This window comes from Schistocerca piceifrons, chromosome 5 (assembly GCF_021461385.2).
Source record: "Schistocerca piceifrons isolate TAMUIC-IGC-003096 chromosome 5, iqSchPice1.1, whole genome shotgun sequence".
In the NCBI taxonomy this organism is placed as follows: domain Eukaryota; kingdom Metazoa; phylum Arthropoda; class Insecta; order Orthoptera; family Acrididae; genus Schistocerca; species Schistocerca piceifrons.
Window position 1 is genome coordinate 50,845,991 of NC_060142.1, and position 16,817 is coordinate 50,862,807.

The following is a 16,817-nucleotide window of genomic DNA, read 5'->3' on the forward strand; positions in this document are numbered from 1 at the left end:
TCTGTGGAAAACAAACAGCTAGAAGTGCCTCTACGATGGCAACTAGAGCAGGTCGCACATTTCTATTCGTCACGGAAGATTACTTAAATGCTCAATGTCGAGAGGTGAAACTAGGGACACCGTGCTTTTCTTTCTTTTTTTAGCGTGTTGTCTGTGGTGAGTCATATGGCGGCGTACGTGGGGACAAGTAATGTCAAGCAGTGGCGTCAGCGCTGGAGGTCACGCCGCGTGGGCCGCCCGCAGCCGGCCGGCTGGAACGCTGGAGCGCGTTCGCGCCGCCGCCGGCAGGTGGCCGCGTGCTGACGTCACAGGCACGCCTCGCCCAGTTCGCGCGCGGCGGTTTGTGTGCCAACAGTGCGGGCGGCGGAGATCTGCAGACGCGGCCACTGCGGTGTCCACACGGTAGCGAGCGCCCGGCGAGGAGAGAAAGTGCGTCTTTCGGTACCTCGCTTGCAAACAGCTGACCAGGATCCTGTTTTAAGTTGACGCCAACATCATCTGGTGAGTTCCACTTCTCCAGCTGAAGGAAACGCCTATTACAGTAGCCGAGTGACGGGTTTGACTGTACGTCAAGAGCCTTTTGTATTTCAACATGATTTAATTATTATAGTTGTAGTAGTAGTAGCTGTTGTTCTTGTTATTGTTGTCGTCGTCGTCGTCTTAGGTCCGAACACTGGTTTTATCAGCTCTAAACCCTAGTCTGCCCTGTGCAAGCGTCTTCATCCCTGCATAATGACTGTAGCTTAGATCCATTTGACCCTGCTATAGCCAAGCCTCTGTCATCCTTTATAATTTTTGCCCCCACGCTTTCTTCGAGCAACAAACTGACTATTCCTCGGTGCTTTAAGATGTGTTTTACCAACAGATCTGTTCAGTGCTATATCCTATTTCCGTTTCTTTGGTACCCGGGACCCCCGTCTGTATAGCACTGCATTTCCAAACGCTGAAGCAAACATGTGATTTACCCTGTTTAATTCATTTAATTTAAGTGAAGTGGGTATTTTCAAACGCAGTATCTGCGACGACTTAAATGCTACAAGCCGCTCATAACACGGCGTAAGAAGAAATCGCACACTAACAATTTTTTATTTTTATTTCTCGTGTGGTGACAATAGCAAATATTAAGAAATACATACTGTTTACAATTACACCTTTAAGGATTTAGGCACAAAGCTAGTATGTTCAAATTCTTAAAGTAAATAATACAGTACTACTAAATGGAGGAAATTTAAACTATAAAATTAGGCCTGTCGATTACAAAATATATTTAATCATAGTTCAACATCTACTGAATGAAGCCAGTTGATAGCAGAGGTAACCGTATTAATAAAAATCACTGAATGGTCCTGCGTACTTTCTCATAGAGCAGTCTCTGACAATATGCTGAACGGCCCCACAGTCGCCGGCTGGAGAGTCTTGGAGTCCCCCCCTTGTGCATCATAGCTTCGCACCTGGCGTGGCCGGTTCTTATCTTGTTTAGTCGTGTCCACTCACTTCTCTTCAGATCATATCCTGGTAGACTGGCAGATGGAACTTTAACACAATGATGTTTTACACCTAAATCTACATTTATACTCCGTAAGCCACCCAACGGTGTGTGGCGGAGGGCACTTTACGTGCCACTGTCATTACCTCCCTTTCCTGTCCCAGTCGCATATGGTTCGCAGGAAGAACGACTGCCGGAAAGCCTCCGTGCGCGCTCGAATCTCTAATTTTACATTCGTGATCTCCTCGGGACGTATAAGTAGGGGGAAGCAATATATTAGTTACCTCATCCAGAAACGCACCCTCTCGAAACCTGGACAGCAAGCTACACCGCGATGCAGAGCGCCTCTCTTGCAGAGTCTGCCACTTGAGTTTGCTAAACATCTCCGTAACGCTATCACGGTTACCAAATAACCCTGTGACGAAACGCGCCGCTCTTCTTTGGGTCTTCTCTATCTCCTCCGTCAAACCTACCTGGTACGGATCCCACACTGATGAGCAATACTCAAGTATAAGTCGAACGAGTGTTTTGTAAGCCACCTCCTTTGTTGATGGACTACATTTTCTAAGGACTCTCCCAATGAATCTCAACCTGGCACCCGCCTTACCAACAATTAATTGTATATGATCATTCCGCTTCAAATCGTTCCGTACGCATACTCCCAGATATTTTACAGAAGTAACTGCTACCAATCTTTGTTCCGCTATCATATAATGATACAATTTTATTGATGCAGCATTCCGTCTCTTGCACCACCCTTCTTTAAGGTCTAATTTCTTGTTGTTTCCTCCATTATGCAACAGTGGAGTTCGTGATCAAGCGGTGTGGAGGAGGGTCACTTAAGACTAAGAATTGGATGATCTTGGTGGCAGTCAGGGCGATGCAGCTTCCTCCATTCTCGATCGGTTGCTTCGTGGCGTCGAAGTTCAGGTAGCGGAATGGTACTAATGATGTGTAGCCCTTAATAATTCTCCTTGATTCATTCAAATGGATGTCTATTTTCCTTTTAAAAGCGCTGTGTTACCATATTGGGGCATAGGATTTATATACTAGGTATACTAATAGCAGAGCTGCAGTCTGGAGAATGGATTGTTCAGCAACCCAGGTTGCGCCAGCCAGTTTCTTCATGATGTTATTTTGGTTCTTTAGCTTTTGGCTAGTGTTTTCCAGGTGTCTTTTGTACATTAAAGACCGATCGAGTGTAACACCAAGGTATTTAGGCTGGAAATTGTGTCTAATGCTTTGTTGACAGAAGTTCACATTGAGCTTTTGGTTTGCGATTCTGTTGTTTAAGTGGAACGCGCAGACTTCTATTAGGCTGCATTTGGTTGAGTCTTTATGCTTTGTAACATGTGTTTATACTTTCTAAGCCTGTAGACAATATATTTTCTCCTTCCCCGAGTGTATTGGTTTGTATGGCTATGGCAAGGTCGTGGACGTAGCAAACCTTTTTGCCAATAATGTTTGGCAAATCACTAGTATACAGATTAAAGAGCAAGGGTGATAATGGGGATTCCTGGGGAGCCCATTTTTTAGTATAAGTAGCTTACTCTGTTTCTCTCCAGCGCTAACTTTAAAGTAACGGCTGGTTAGAATATTTCCAACAAGTGTCGACGTTTCTTACTCGGAACATGCTTTTTTGGCTTCAGAAGTAATCCATCTAGCCACACAGTGTCATATGCTTCTGACAGATCAACAAAGACCACTGATGTCTTTAGTTTCTCCGGGAATCCAGCCTCATTGTAGATGTCTAGGCTAGAACCTGTTCACAGCAGCTGCACTGGTTTCTGAACCCAGCCTGACATGTTGGAGTTTAGTATTTATTATTCCTTGAATTCTGTGAAGGCTAAGTCATTCTAGATATTTGAAGCACACAGCTGGGTGGTAACTTGAGAAATGCTAGTGTATGCATTGCCGTTTTCTGCTTTTGCGGCTAGCCAACGTAAGTTGCTGTCAACATCCTAAGTATACCCATACCAATTAGCTTTCCTGAAATTCCATCTTGCGTTGTTAGTAGAATTTGTGATAGGTATATCAAACCCTGTATTGATTTTTGTGGGTGGCCCTGGCTTCTTGGCAAGCTTCTTAGGATTTTTCTAGTATGACTACAAGGGAGTGCGTTTTCAACAGTGGAGAGAAAGCACAGGTCAGAATAGGCACCGGTGTTCCATCTAACATAGCGAAAGGTTTGTCCATTATCATCACTTTTTTTACAACCCCAGATTGTGTGGTGGCTCTTGGAATCACGGCTGAGGCGCAGAGGGTAAGATTCAGGTGGGTCACTGGATATTCGGTGGTTTATGGACTGAAACAACAGTTAAACCACTCAGCTGCAGAGTGGTTACTTCGATTCCACTGATCGCTTGGCAACTCACTCCCTTAATATCATGGACGCTATTACTCAGGTATATTATAGAGCTATCTACTGGTGATTGCAAGTATCCTATCACTTCGTATCCTGCAACCTTGCCCCTTGTTATATTACTTTCATTTAGATGGGATTCTTGGAGATCTTGATATCGGTGTTATGATCAATAGCCAGTTTGCTCAGGTACTCAGATTTGTCTTTTGATAGTCCGTCTACATTTATCTGTATAATATAGGTACTTGGTGCAAAATTCTTCGTCATCCTTGTTTGGTTCCGAGAAGAACGTTTGTTGCAGTTCGTTTTCTTGTGCTATTGTCTTGAACAGCCTTGAGAAATCTTTGATCTAGTATAGCTGCCGATGGTGTAGACTTTTCGGCGTCCTGGCCTTAGCAGTACGTTGACCAGTGAACGCCATCTCTATGTTGTCTACACGTCGCACTCTGCATTTGCATGATGACACGAGTAACGTACTCACGAAACGCATTGTAGAATGGTAAACTGAACATGCCTATTTACGAGTTGTGTGTGATATATATATACTGCAGTCACAGTAGGGCGTAACTGAAATGTCCCCATACAAAGTTGCCTCAATGTATGCACGAAAGATACGTTGAAGCCAGAGCTGACGGTGTTATGTCCACAAGGACAAATGAGGCAACTTCCTAAAGAATCTATGTTTATGTTTTTTTTATATACGTTTCATCGTCCAGATCAAAGGCAGTCAAGCGTTTTTTGCCTACAGCCCATTCTTGCATCTCTGTTAGAAGTAAAATTTTCCAACCGTCCACTGGTTCCACAGTAATGGTAATCTATAAAGAAGTGAAGTAACTTCACTTTATGAAATATACAAAACAGAGTTACATCAAGTTAAAGCATATAATAATAATTACTTAGCAAGTACTTCAAGTCAAATTTTTATGAAAACCTAACTGAAATCGCCCACCATGAAAAGCTGGAACGCCCACTAATGGGCTATAGGAACCAGGTTGACTCACTTGTATAGGTAGGTCAGGCTGTGCGAATAATGGCCCATTGTAGAGTCGTGAACTTTCCAACAAAATACCAGGAGTGTTTTATATTGGTAGCAGAGCGATTTCCTGCTGCAGGGAATATTTGAGGCGAGATTGCTAGTTCCGGCGGGTGCCTTAAAATTAAGAGACCTCACAAAAACCTTGATTAGAAAAGGTGGATGGTAATTATTTTCAATTTAACTCTCAGAAAACACGCCACAGTTAAAAAAATGAAAGCATTGTGGGTCGGAAAACATTCCACAGCTAAAAAATGAAAGCGTTATGGATGTGTAAGTGTATTTGTTGAGTAATGAGTTAGGGACGAGTCCGCCTATTTCCAAGTAAACAATTATTATTTTACTTTAACACCCATACATGTTTCACCACAATTGTGGCATCTTCAGTGGGCGTTTTTCCTTTATTTTTGTGGAATACGTCTATAAAGATTATATTTATAAATTAACCTAAATATGATCTGTATGTACGTATTTCAGAAAATCAAAGGAAAAAACCACTTGTGGATGCCACAGTCGTAGTGAAACATGTTTGCGTATCAAATCAAAATAATAATTGTGTACTTGCAACAAAGTGGACACACCCTTCAGTCTTTCATTATTTTCTGCAAGCACGAGAACTAGACCCAAAAGTCCAGCATGATAGTATTCAAGTGTTGTTGTTGTCTTCATTCCTGAGACTGGTTTGATGCAGCTCTCCATGCTACTCTATCCTGTGCAAGTTTCTTCATCTCCCAGTACCTACTGCAACCTACATCCTTCTGAATCTGCTTAGTGTATTCATCTCTTGGTCTCCCTCTACGATTTTTACCCTCCACACTGCCCTCCAGTACTAAATTGGTGATCCCTTGATGCATCAGAACATGTCCTACCAACCGATCCCTTCTTCTAGTCAAGTTGTGCCACAAACTTATCTTCTCCCCAATTCTATTCAATACATCCTCATTAGTTATGTGATCTACCCATCTAATCTTCAGCATTCTTCTGTAGCACCACATTTCGAAAGCATCTATTCTCTTCTTGTCCAAACTATTTATCGTCCATGTTTCACTTCCATACACTCCATGACTTACTCGGTAAGTGCAGTGACAAAAGCCTTATAACTTAATAACAATTCACTGTACGTTTCCAGCTGCACAAAATCCAGTGGATTTTCTGTTGTGGGTGTCATTTTTGGATGTTACCTCGTCATCAGAACGCGATGTAACACACGATCACGCCCAGGTAGTAGAATTAACCATGAAAACTTAAGGAAGCATACGCTGTGTTAACTTAGTACACAAACGGCTTACAGGTACGACGCGACATGAACTGCTTACAGGTGCGACGCGATGTTCAATCGAGATAAGAATGCGGCTGAGATACTTGTTACGGTAGGAGGAAGGAGTTTGAGGAAGAGAAATGAAGACACCTGGCAGGAAATGATTTTGCTGCATGTAAGTAGAGCATTACCAAAAGCATCAACCTGAGGATATCAAAGTGGTGTTGTTACGAAACAGTTAACGTAGAGGAAACTACAGAATGTACTGAGATCACTGAATAGCAACATACTTTATATACAGTTTTGATAGTTCTTTTTAGCTAAAGAAAATAGTGTAAATTGTCAGGACGTCGGCATATTTTTTACTGAGAAGTGTACTATAACTTAAAGCTGACTCGTTCCACATCATATCGCGAATCCTAATTTTGATCAACAGAACAAGCAAATAACGACCTACTGATTACGACTTCCACTCTTATCCGTCCTCCGATTCATATTTTTTGTTTACATGTCTCTACTGGTAGTTCCTGTCACGTATCTCTATTGTTCGCTGTACAGTGCTAAGTGTTTTGAATTGTTTTCACATTACAAATCCACAATTCATTGCCACTAGTGAAAACTGGCAGCACACATTGATTGTAAGGTTCCCTTTTCACACAGATCGCTAATTTAGTTTTAGAAACTCTATTTACATTATCAAAAGCTCTTCAGACCAATTTTGCTCTTCTGTTTAGCTGTCCATACAGTCGTTATTTTAAGCTGCCCTAAATGCAAACCTCAACTATTGCATTGTTTACCAAAAGCACTTCAGGCTAGCTTTGCTGTACTGTTTATTTCATTCCTTGTTCATGTACCCATTATCTTAGACTTATGTAAATACAAAAGTCATCAGGTTTCAAAGTCATCAATCCCTTAACTGGTTTGAAGTGGCGCGCCACAAATTCCTCTCCTACGCCAAACTCTTCATCTCAGACAAGCACTTGCTACCTACGTCCTCAATTATTTGTTGTATATGTACAAATCCTTGTCTTCCTCCACAGTTTTTACCATTTGCATCTCCCCCTAGTACCATGGACGTTATTCCCTTATGTCTAAACACACATCCTTCTGCTTGCCAATGTTTGCAGCAGAGAACCTCCTCATTTCTCATCAGCCCACCTAATTTTCAACACCCTTCTACACCAATGGTTCCCAACCTTTGAGTAATCACCTTCCAAGCGCTGAAATGGAATTTTCTCAGGGGTAAAAAGAAAAGGAGTTGATTGCATTTCACTCACGAAATTAAATTATTTTTAAAAGGTTTTCTTAAGACTGTGATACTGATTACATAGATTACCAATGACTATATTTTTTCCTCAAATACTTGCACTGACATGTGACGCAATGTGGTGGCTACGCTTTTGAAACAAATGGATGAACATAATCTTCACCCACTCCATCCATTCACTAGATACATAGTTCTTACTTTGTACCGTAAAATTCATACACACATTGTGGGAACCGTCTACCGCTCGGAGTCATGACACACACACACAGACACACACACACACACACAGACACACACACACACACACACACACACACACACACACACACACACACGCACGCGCGCGCGCGCGCGCGCGCGCGCGCGTACAAATCCTTGTCTTCCTCGCGCGCGCGAGGCCTGTTCAGAAAGTAAGCTCCGATTGATTGCCAAATTGAAACCACAGTGAACATCAGAAATGTTTTACTTGTAACAATTAGCTACACCTTTCAGCTACTTCTCTACGTAGTCGCCGTTCTGACTTAGACTTTTGTCATAGCGTTGTACCAACTTTTCAATAGCCTCATCATAGAAGGCAGCCGCCAGTGCTTTCCGCCAATTCTCCACGCTGGCCTACACCTCGTTGTCTGTGTCAAAATGTTGTCTTCAAAGACAGCGGTTCATGTGACCAGAGATGAAACTCAGGGGGAGACAATTGCGGACTGTATTGTGGGTAATCTCACATTTCCATTTGAAAACGATGCAGGAGCATCTTCATTGCCCCTGCAGAATGCGGCTGAGAATTGTCTTGAAGAAGAAACAGCACGACAGTTATGTAATGTTAGCTGCATAGCTTCAGGCGAAATTTCTCACCAGGCCCTTGTACTTGGCGGCAGACACTATTTTCTAGACATCTTTACGCACTCACTGCGAGCTCAGAAATGAGAAGAGCGACGTGATGCTAACTGGGGTTATACTAGAGACACTACCCAACACATCTGTGCAAAGCTTTATCTGATTTTCATAGTCGTTTCCATTTCGCGGCCGATCGGAGCTTACTTTCTGAACGCCCCTCGTATTTTTCTGCGCGCGCGCGCCTGTGTGTGTGTGTGTGTGTGTGTGTGTGTGTGTGTGTGTGTGTGTGTGTGTCATGAAAAATGCCTTCTCAGAGTTGCAGGCTGTTCCAGCTATGGACCAAAAATTGCTTCATTATTCACGTAGATAACTGACAGCACGACATAACAAACTGTTCTGGATACTAAACTGCTGTAGGGCCTACACACCGTTATTATTAGTAGGTTTACTCGGGCACAAAGAACTGGCAGCTTGAAGTCTTTCAGTTCCTGTCAGTCCAGCAGTCAAGTGATTTTCAGACAAGGCCTAAGTATAGTGCAAATTTAAATTTGGTTGAGTTGAAATGGGGGAGGAGGGTGTGGGTGAAGAAAGATCCGCTATGAAGGAGAGTGGTGCAGGGAAAACACGTGTCACAACAAGTGCCTACTCTCAAAGTGGAAAGTTGGCTTTCTTTCCCGGGAAGTAGTTGTAAGTAGCATTCGCGATGCACTGAGAATTGCTCCATCATTCTGTTAAAAAAAGATTGTTAGCAAAGAACAGTACCAATTGTCACTTTGACACATTTGTTCGTGGTTTAATAATACACCTGCAAGAACTAAATGTTATTTATCTTTCGTAATTTTGAAATTAAAAACGTTCAAAGAATATTCTTTTTCATTCTAAAGTTTAGTTAGGCGCAAATGTTGTTGACGGTGGGGGAGGGATAGAGGTACTAGCTCATATCTGATTGTACTCAGGGGTAGTGAATGTAAAAAGTGAATTTTAAACGACATTCTACACCACATGTTCTTATAGTTGTCCAACACATCATTCACAATGGTAACATAGTTTCGGTCTTTTCTGTTACCCAAAAAGCCCTTCACAACTGCCTTAAAAGAAGACCAAGCAGCTAATTGGATATCTGTGAGTTTGGTATCAAAGGTTGGATATTTCAGCAATATTCTTATTTGTGGTCCAACAAATATACCCTCTCTCAGCTTCGCCTCAATTAATTTGGGAAACTTTTCTTTTAAGTGATTGAAGCCCTCATCTTATTTATGCAGGGCATTTACAAAGTTCTTGATAAGGCCCAACTTGATATGAAGGGGAGGCAAAATGATGTTATCCGGCTCAATCAGTGGGGTATTGTTCACATTTACGTTTCCAGGAACATTTACTTCCTTGTAGGCCATTCCTTGACTATATAGTGGTTCTTGGTGTCACGGCTGTCCCAAAGGTACAAAAGGCAGCGGTATTTCGTGAATCCAGCCTGTAAACCTGTAAGGAGTGCAACAACTTTTAAATCACAGCATACCTCCCATTCATGATACTTATATTTGATTGCCTCTAGCAGTAAAGCCATGGTTTCATAAGTTTCTTTCATGTCTACTGCGTAAGCCAGAGGTACCAAAGGCAATGCATTGCATTTATACAATAGTACTGCTTCCAAGCTGGTTTCACTGGAGTCAGTAAATAGTCGCTACTACTGTGGATTATGTTGTACACCTAGCTGCATCATCACACCATTGACATCTCTACATACACACGTTAAATTCTGCATATCGAAATATTGAGCGAAGGAAGCACCTCTTGATCTGCAACAGGAAATTTTTGTCCTTGGAGCCAGAAGGTTCCGTTGCTGCAGTCTCGACCCCAAGAGTTCAGCTTGCTGCTTCGAAAAATTTAGATCGCGAACGAAATCGTCAATTCCTTTTGATTACAGAGCGGAGGCGAAGTGTCCTGATATTGAGGGCAGTGCGCTTCTACATGTTCAATACTTTCTGATTCACTTGACATGGTGTCTGGTTCCGTGGTTTTCAAGTTACAGACACGAACAGGCAACTCCTCATCATGGGGCACAGGCAGATGCACTGAAGATACATTTGGATACTTTATTTTATGTCTACTTTTGCTTCAATGTCCCGAAATATTTGTAAGACAGAAGTAAGTCTGAATAATGGTGTTTAGACTCGCACCACACCATCGGAACAGCGAATGGCATGGCTCGGCCTTTTTTCTTTCAACCACTCGGTTAAGGTTGTAGTACAGGTTATGCAAGCAATATGAGGTGCAAAACTTTTATCTTGATCACCAACAGGACAATCAAAATACAATTTATATGCCTTCTTAACCAAATCAGTGGTTGGTTTTCTTTGGGTTTTTGGAGTGAATTTCCGACATTCATAACAAAAGTTGTTGGGGTGGTTTAAACAGCAACGAGATTTACTAGTTACGATTTTTCTTAGTGTAAGTTTTAAACACAAGAAGATTGCACTATCTTTCACAGGAAACACTCACTGAGGATCTCTTTCACACCACTAGATTATCACACCAACCATTTACTGAGGATTTGTAGAACTTCTAGCTCTCCTACGCAAATCAAAAACAGACAATTAAACATCAAAACAGAACTACAAAAAGCGAAATACTGAATACTAAAAATAAAAAACTTCAAAAACTCAAAAATTGTACGTGCTAGAATATTTTGGAAGGTATATTTGAATTCTACACACCAAAATACACATTAGTTGATGTACCACATAACAGATGCAAAATGGCTGTTGACTAGTGTTATCTGTCTTTCCCTATAGATAACTCCTATTTTTCTCAGAATTTCAACCTCTTGCAACATTTCACACTGCCAAATGATTTTTCGAGGTCGAAAAATGCCATGAACGTGTCTAATTTCTCTTAATTCTTGCTTCCATTTTCAATCGCAACATGAGAGTTGCTTCTCTGGTGCCCTTACTTTTTCAAAACCCAAACTGATCACCTAACAGATCCAATTTTTTCCCTTTCTTCTGGTTCTACAGTATTGTATTATCAAATTTTTAGTTGGTGTGATGAATAGCAGCCAGGTATGATTAATGGCAGCCAGTTCCAAACGTAGAAAAATGTGAGTTAATGCAGATGCGTAGGAAAAACAATCCCATAATGTTCGAATACAAGACTAGCAGTGTGCTGCTTGACACAGTCACGTCGATTAAATATCTGGGCTTAACTCTGCAAAGCGATATGAAATGGAACGAGCACGTAAGGGTTACAGGCGAATAGTCGCCTTCGGTTTATTGGGAGAATTTTAGGAAAATGTGGTTCATTTGTAAACGAGGCCGCATATAGAGTACTGGTGCGACCCATTCTCGAGTACTGCTCGGATATTTGGGATCCCCACCAGGCCGGAGTGAAGGAAGACGTTGAAGCATTTCGGATGTGGACTGCTAGACTGGTTACCGATAGGTTCGGACAACACGCAAGTATTACAGAGATGTTTCGGGAACCCAAACGGGAATCCCTGCCGGGAAGGCGACGCGCTTTTCGAGGAATACTATGAGAGAATTTAGAGAACCGGCATTTGAAGCTGAGTGCAGAACGAGTCTACTGCCGACACTGTACCGGGTGATCAAAAAGTCAGTATAAATTTCAAAACTGAATAAATCACGGAATAATGTAAATAGAGAGGTACAAATTGACACCCGTGCTTGGACTGACATGGGGTTTTATTAGAACCAAAAAAATACAAAAGTACGAAAAATGTCCGACAGATGGTGCTTCATCTGATCAGAATAGGAATAATTAGCATGACAAAGTAAGAAAAAGCAAAGATAATGTTCTTTACAGGAAATGCTCAATTGTCCACCATCATTCCTCAACACTAGCTGTAGTCGAGGAATAATGTTGTGAACAGCATTGTAAAACATGTCCGGAGTTATGGTGAGGCATAGGCGTCGGATGTTGTCTTTCAGCATCCCTGGTTGGTTGAAATGTCTCTGAGCACTATGGGACTCAACTGCTGAGGTCATTAGTCCCCTAGAACTTAGAACTAGTTAAACTTAACTAACCTAAGGACATCACACACACCCATGCCCGAGGCAGGATTCGAACCTGCGACCGTAGCGGTCTTGCGGTTCCAGACTGCAGCGCCTTTAACCGCACGGCCACTTCGGCCGGCTCAGCATCCCTGGATATGTCGGTCGATCACGATACCTTCAGGTAACCCCAAAGCCAATAATCGCACGGACTGAGGTCTGGGGACCTGGGAGGTCAAGCATGACGAAAGTGGCGGCTGAGCACACGATCATCACCAAACGATGCGCGTAAGAGATCTTTCAGGCGTCCAGCAATATGGGGTGCAACGCCATCCTGCATAAACATCGTACGTTCCAGCGGGTGTTTATCAGCCAGGCTGGGGATGATGCGATTTTGTAACATATCGGAATACCTCTCACCCGTCGCGGCAGCAGTTACAAAACCAGAATCGCGCATTTCGTCGAAAAAAAAAGGCCCGATAACGGTAGTTGTGGTAAATCCAGGCCGGCCTAAGTGGCCGTGCGGTTCTAGGCGCTGCAGTCTGGAACCGCGTGACCGCTACGGTCGCACGTTCGAATCCTGCCTCGGGCATGGATGTGTGTGATGTCCTTAGGTTAGTTAGGTTTAACTAGTTCTAAATTCTAGGGGACTAATGACCTCAGAAGTTGAGTCCCATAGTGCTCAGAGCCATTTGAACCATTTTTGTGGTAAATCCAGCCCATACCGTGAATTTCTCGTCGTGCAATGGAGTTTCCACGACAGTTCTAGGATTTTCGGTAGCTCAAATTCTGCAGTTGTGGGCGTTGACAGACCCTCGGAGCGTGAAATGAGCTTCGTCGGTCCACAACACGTTACTCAAACAATCGTCATCTTCCGCCAACTTTTGAAACACCCACACCGCAAATGCCATCCGCTTCACTAAATCGCCAGTAACAGTTAATGATGTCGATGGATTTTGTACGGATAGCATCGGAGGGTACGCCTCAGTGCCAACCAAACAGTAGCGTATGGAATGCCGGTGCGACGTGCGACTGCACGAGCGCTGACTTCCCCGTGCATAGACGAACCCGCTACAGTCTCCATATCTACATCTACATCCATACTCCGCAAGCCACCTGACGGTGACCTCTATCGGTTCTCCCTTCTATTCCAGTCTCGTATTGTTCGTGGAAAGAAGGATTGTCAGTATGCTTCTGTGTGGGCTCTAATCTCTCTGATTTTATCCTCATGGTCTCTTCGCGAGATATATGTAGGAGGGAGCAATATACTGCTTGACTCTTCGGTGAAGGTATGTTCTCGAAACTTTAATAAAAGCCCGTACGGAGCTACTGAGCGTCTCTCCTGCAGAGTCTTCCACTGGAGTTTATCTATCATCTCCGTAACGCTTTCGCGATTACTAAATGATCCTGCAACGAAGCGCGCTGCTCTCCGTTGGATCCTCTCTATCTCTTCTATCAACCCTATCTGGTACGGATCCCACACTGCTGAGCAGTATTCAAGCAGCGGGCGAACAAGCGTACTGTAACCTACTTCCTTTGTTTTCGGATTGCGTTTCCTTACGATTCTTCCAATGAATCTCAGTCTGGCATCTGCTTTACCGACGATCAACTTTATATGATCGTTCCATTTTAAATCACTCCTAATGCGTACTCCCAAATAATTTATGGAATTAACTGCTTGCAGTTGCTGACCTGCTATTTTGTAGCTAAATGATAAGGGATCTTTCTTTCTGTGTATTCGCAGCACATTACACTTTTCTACATTGAGATTCAATTGCCATTCCCTGCACCATGCGTCAATTCGCTGCAGATCCTCCTGCATTTCAGTACAATTTTCCATTGTTACAACCTCTCGATACACCACAGCATCATCTCCAAAAAGCCTCAGTGAACTTCCGATGTCATCCACAAGGTAATTTATGTATATTGTGAATAGCAACGGTCCTATGACACTCCCCTGCGGCACACCTGAAATCACTCTTACTTCGGAAGACTTCTCTCCATTGAGAACGACATGCTGCGTTCTGTTATCTAGGAACTCTTCAATCCAATCACACAATTGGTCTGATAGTCCATAAGCTCTTACTTTGTTCATCAAATGACTGTGGGGAACTGTATCGAACGCCTTGCGGAAGTCAAGAAACAAGGCATCTACCTGTGAACCCATATCTATGGCCCTCAGAGTCTCGTGGACGAATAGCGCGAGCTGGGTTTCACGCGACCGTCTTTTTCGAAACCCATGCTGATTCCTACAGAGTAGATTTCTAGTCTCCAGAAAAGTCATTATACTCGAACATAATACGTGTTCCAAAATTCTACAACTGATCGACGTTACAGATATAAGTCTATAGTTCTGCACATCCGTTTGACGTCCCTTCTTGAAAACGAGGATGACCTGTGCCCTTTTCCATTCCTTCGGAGCGCTACGCTCTTCTAGAGAGCTACGGCACACCGCTGCAAGAAGGGGGGCAAGTTCCTTCGCGTACTCTGTGTAAAATCTAACTGGTATCCCATCAGGTCCAGCGGTCTTTCCTCATTTGAGCGATTTTAATAGTTTCTCTATCCCTCTGTCGTCTATTTCGATATCTACCATTTTGTCATCTGTGCGACAATCTAGAGAAGGAACTACAGTGCAGTCTTCCTCTGTGAAACAGCTTTGGAAAAAGACATTTAGTATTTCGGCCTTTAGTCTGTCATCCTCTGTTTCAGTACCATTTTGGTCACAGAGTGTCTGGACATTCTGTTTTGATCCACCTACCGCTTTGACATAAGACCAAAATTTCTTAGGATTTTCTGCCAAGTCAGTACATAGAACTTTACTTTCGAATTCATTGAACGAATCTCGCATAGCCCTCCTCACACTACATTTCGCTTCGCGGAATTTTTGTTTGTCTGCAAGGCTTTGGCTATGTTTGTTTGCTGTGAAGTTCCCTTTGCTTCCGCAGCAGTTTTCTAACTCGGTTGTTGTACCACGGTGGCTCTTTTCCATCTCTCACAATCTTGCTTGGCACATACTCATCTAACGCATATTGTACGATGGTTTTGAACTTTGTCCACTGATCCTCAACACTATCTGTACTTGAGACAAAACTTTTGTGTTGAGCCGTCAGGTACTCTGTAATTTCTTCCTGAACTGTCTCAGCAGCATTACGCCTTGTGCTCAGTCGGCCACTACGGGGTCTATCGTCTAAACAACCCGTGGCTTCGAACTTCGAAATCATTCTCGCCACAGTTGCATTTGTCAACGGACCTTCACCCGTTCGAATCCCCTTCCTATGGCGATAGGATCGTAACGCTGAACTAGCACATTCCCCATTCTGATAATACAGCTTCACTAAAAGCGCCTTTTCAGGTAACGTCAACAAGCTGCGACTGCTGGTTCTCTCATTACAGCTCCTTTTATACACGATTGTCATGCGCAGTCACTGACGTTTTGCTGTCCAGCGCCATCTGTCGGACATTTTGTGAACTTTTTTTTATTCTAATAAAACCCCATGTCATTCCAAGCATGTGTGTCAATTTTTACCTCTCTATCTACATTATTCCGTGGTTTATTAAGTTTTCAAATTTATACTGACTTTTTGATCAACCGGTACATTTCGCGTAGAGACCGCGTGATAAGATTTGAGAGATTAGGGCTCGTACGGATGCATGTAGATGGTGGTTTTTTCCTCGCTTTGTTTGTGAGTGGAACAGGAAGGGAAATGATTAGTAGTGGTTCAGGGAACCCTCTGCCACACACCATACGGCGGCTTTCGGAGTGTCTTACTTCATTTTCATCGATCCTTTCAAAAGTGCTGTATGAGCCCAAATATATGCCGACACTTTTAATCGCCTACTAAATTTAAAACACGGAGATCACAACCACTGGACCCTAGCTATCTTGCGAAATAATTAGAGACTACATGACAACCCGCTCATTAAGAAAAGTATCTACGTCTGTAATCTGCAATCAATCTTGGGGTGTGCGGCGGAGGGTACTTTGTGTACCACTGACACTTCTGCCGTTTCCCGTGCCAGTCGCTGATGGTTCACAGGAACAACGATTGTTGGTAAGACTCACTAATTTTATACGTTCATGGACTTTTCGCGAGATATACATAGGAAGAAGAATTATTTTGGTTGGATCTTGTAGGCGCGTACGCTCTGCGCCTGTTCGAGAACATTTTTCCACACAAGGAAATAATCGTTTGGCGCACCCCTCCCCTTCCCCCCTTCCACCCACACATGTCTCTCGTACACTTCCAGCCGTGTCAGTTTCTGCTGCAAAGTATGAGACGTGCTGGATACAAATCTAGTACTTAGCTGACCCTGGAGCCGCTGTCAACGAGGCGCCCAAGTGACCGCTTCTAACTGTGACACGTCCTGTACAGAAAACTTAAAATTGTGGCGCCTCTGCAGCTCCTCTCAGCTTGGCGTCCCCAAGCGGCGACTTGTGCCGCATGTGTCTTAAACCAATCCTGCGTACTAGTCGACCACAATGTTATTGAATCTCTGAGTGATGACATTTTCGTCGACTTACCGCGAGTTTTTATCGTGATACTTCACGAAGATGCGCTGAACCATTTAATAG

At 43.2% G+C, this 16,817-nt stretch overlaps 1 protein-coding gene across 1 annotated transcript in view; it reads left to right on the forward strand.

Annotated features, from left to right (window-relative positions):
- The first annotated feature begins 322 nt into the window (after window positions 1-322).
- The window catches only part of LOC124797851, a 192,035-nt gene continuing 175,540 nt past the window's right edge, over window positions 323-16,817 (forward strand). The window contains exon 1 of the mRNA XM_047260914.1: window positions 323-501. The gene's annotated coding sequence lies outside the window, so the exon portion shown is untranslated. The remainder of the gene's footprint in view (window positions 502-16,817) is intronic.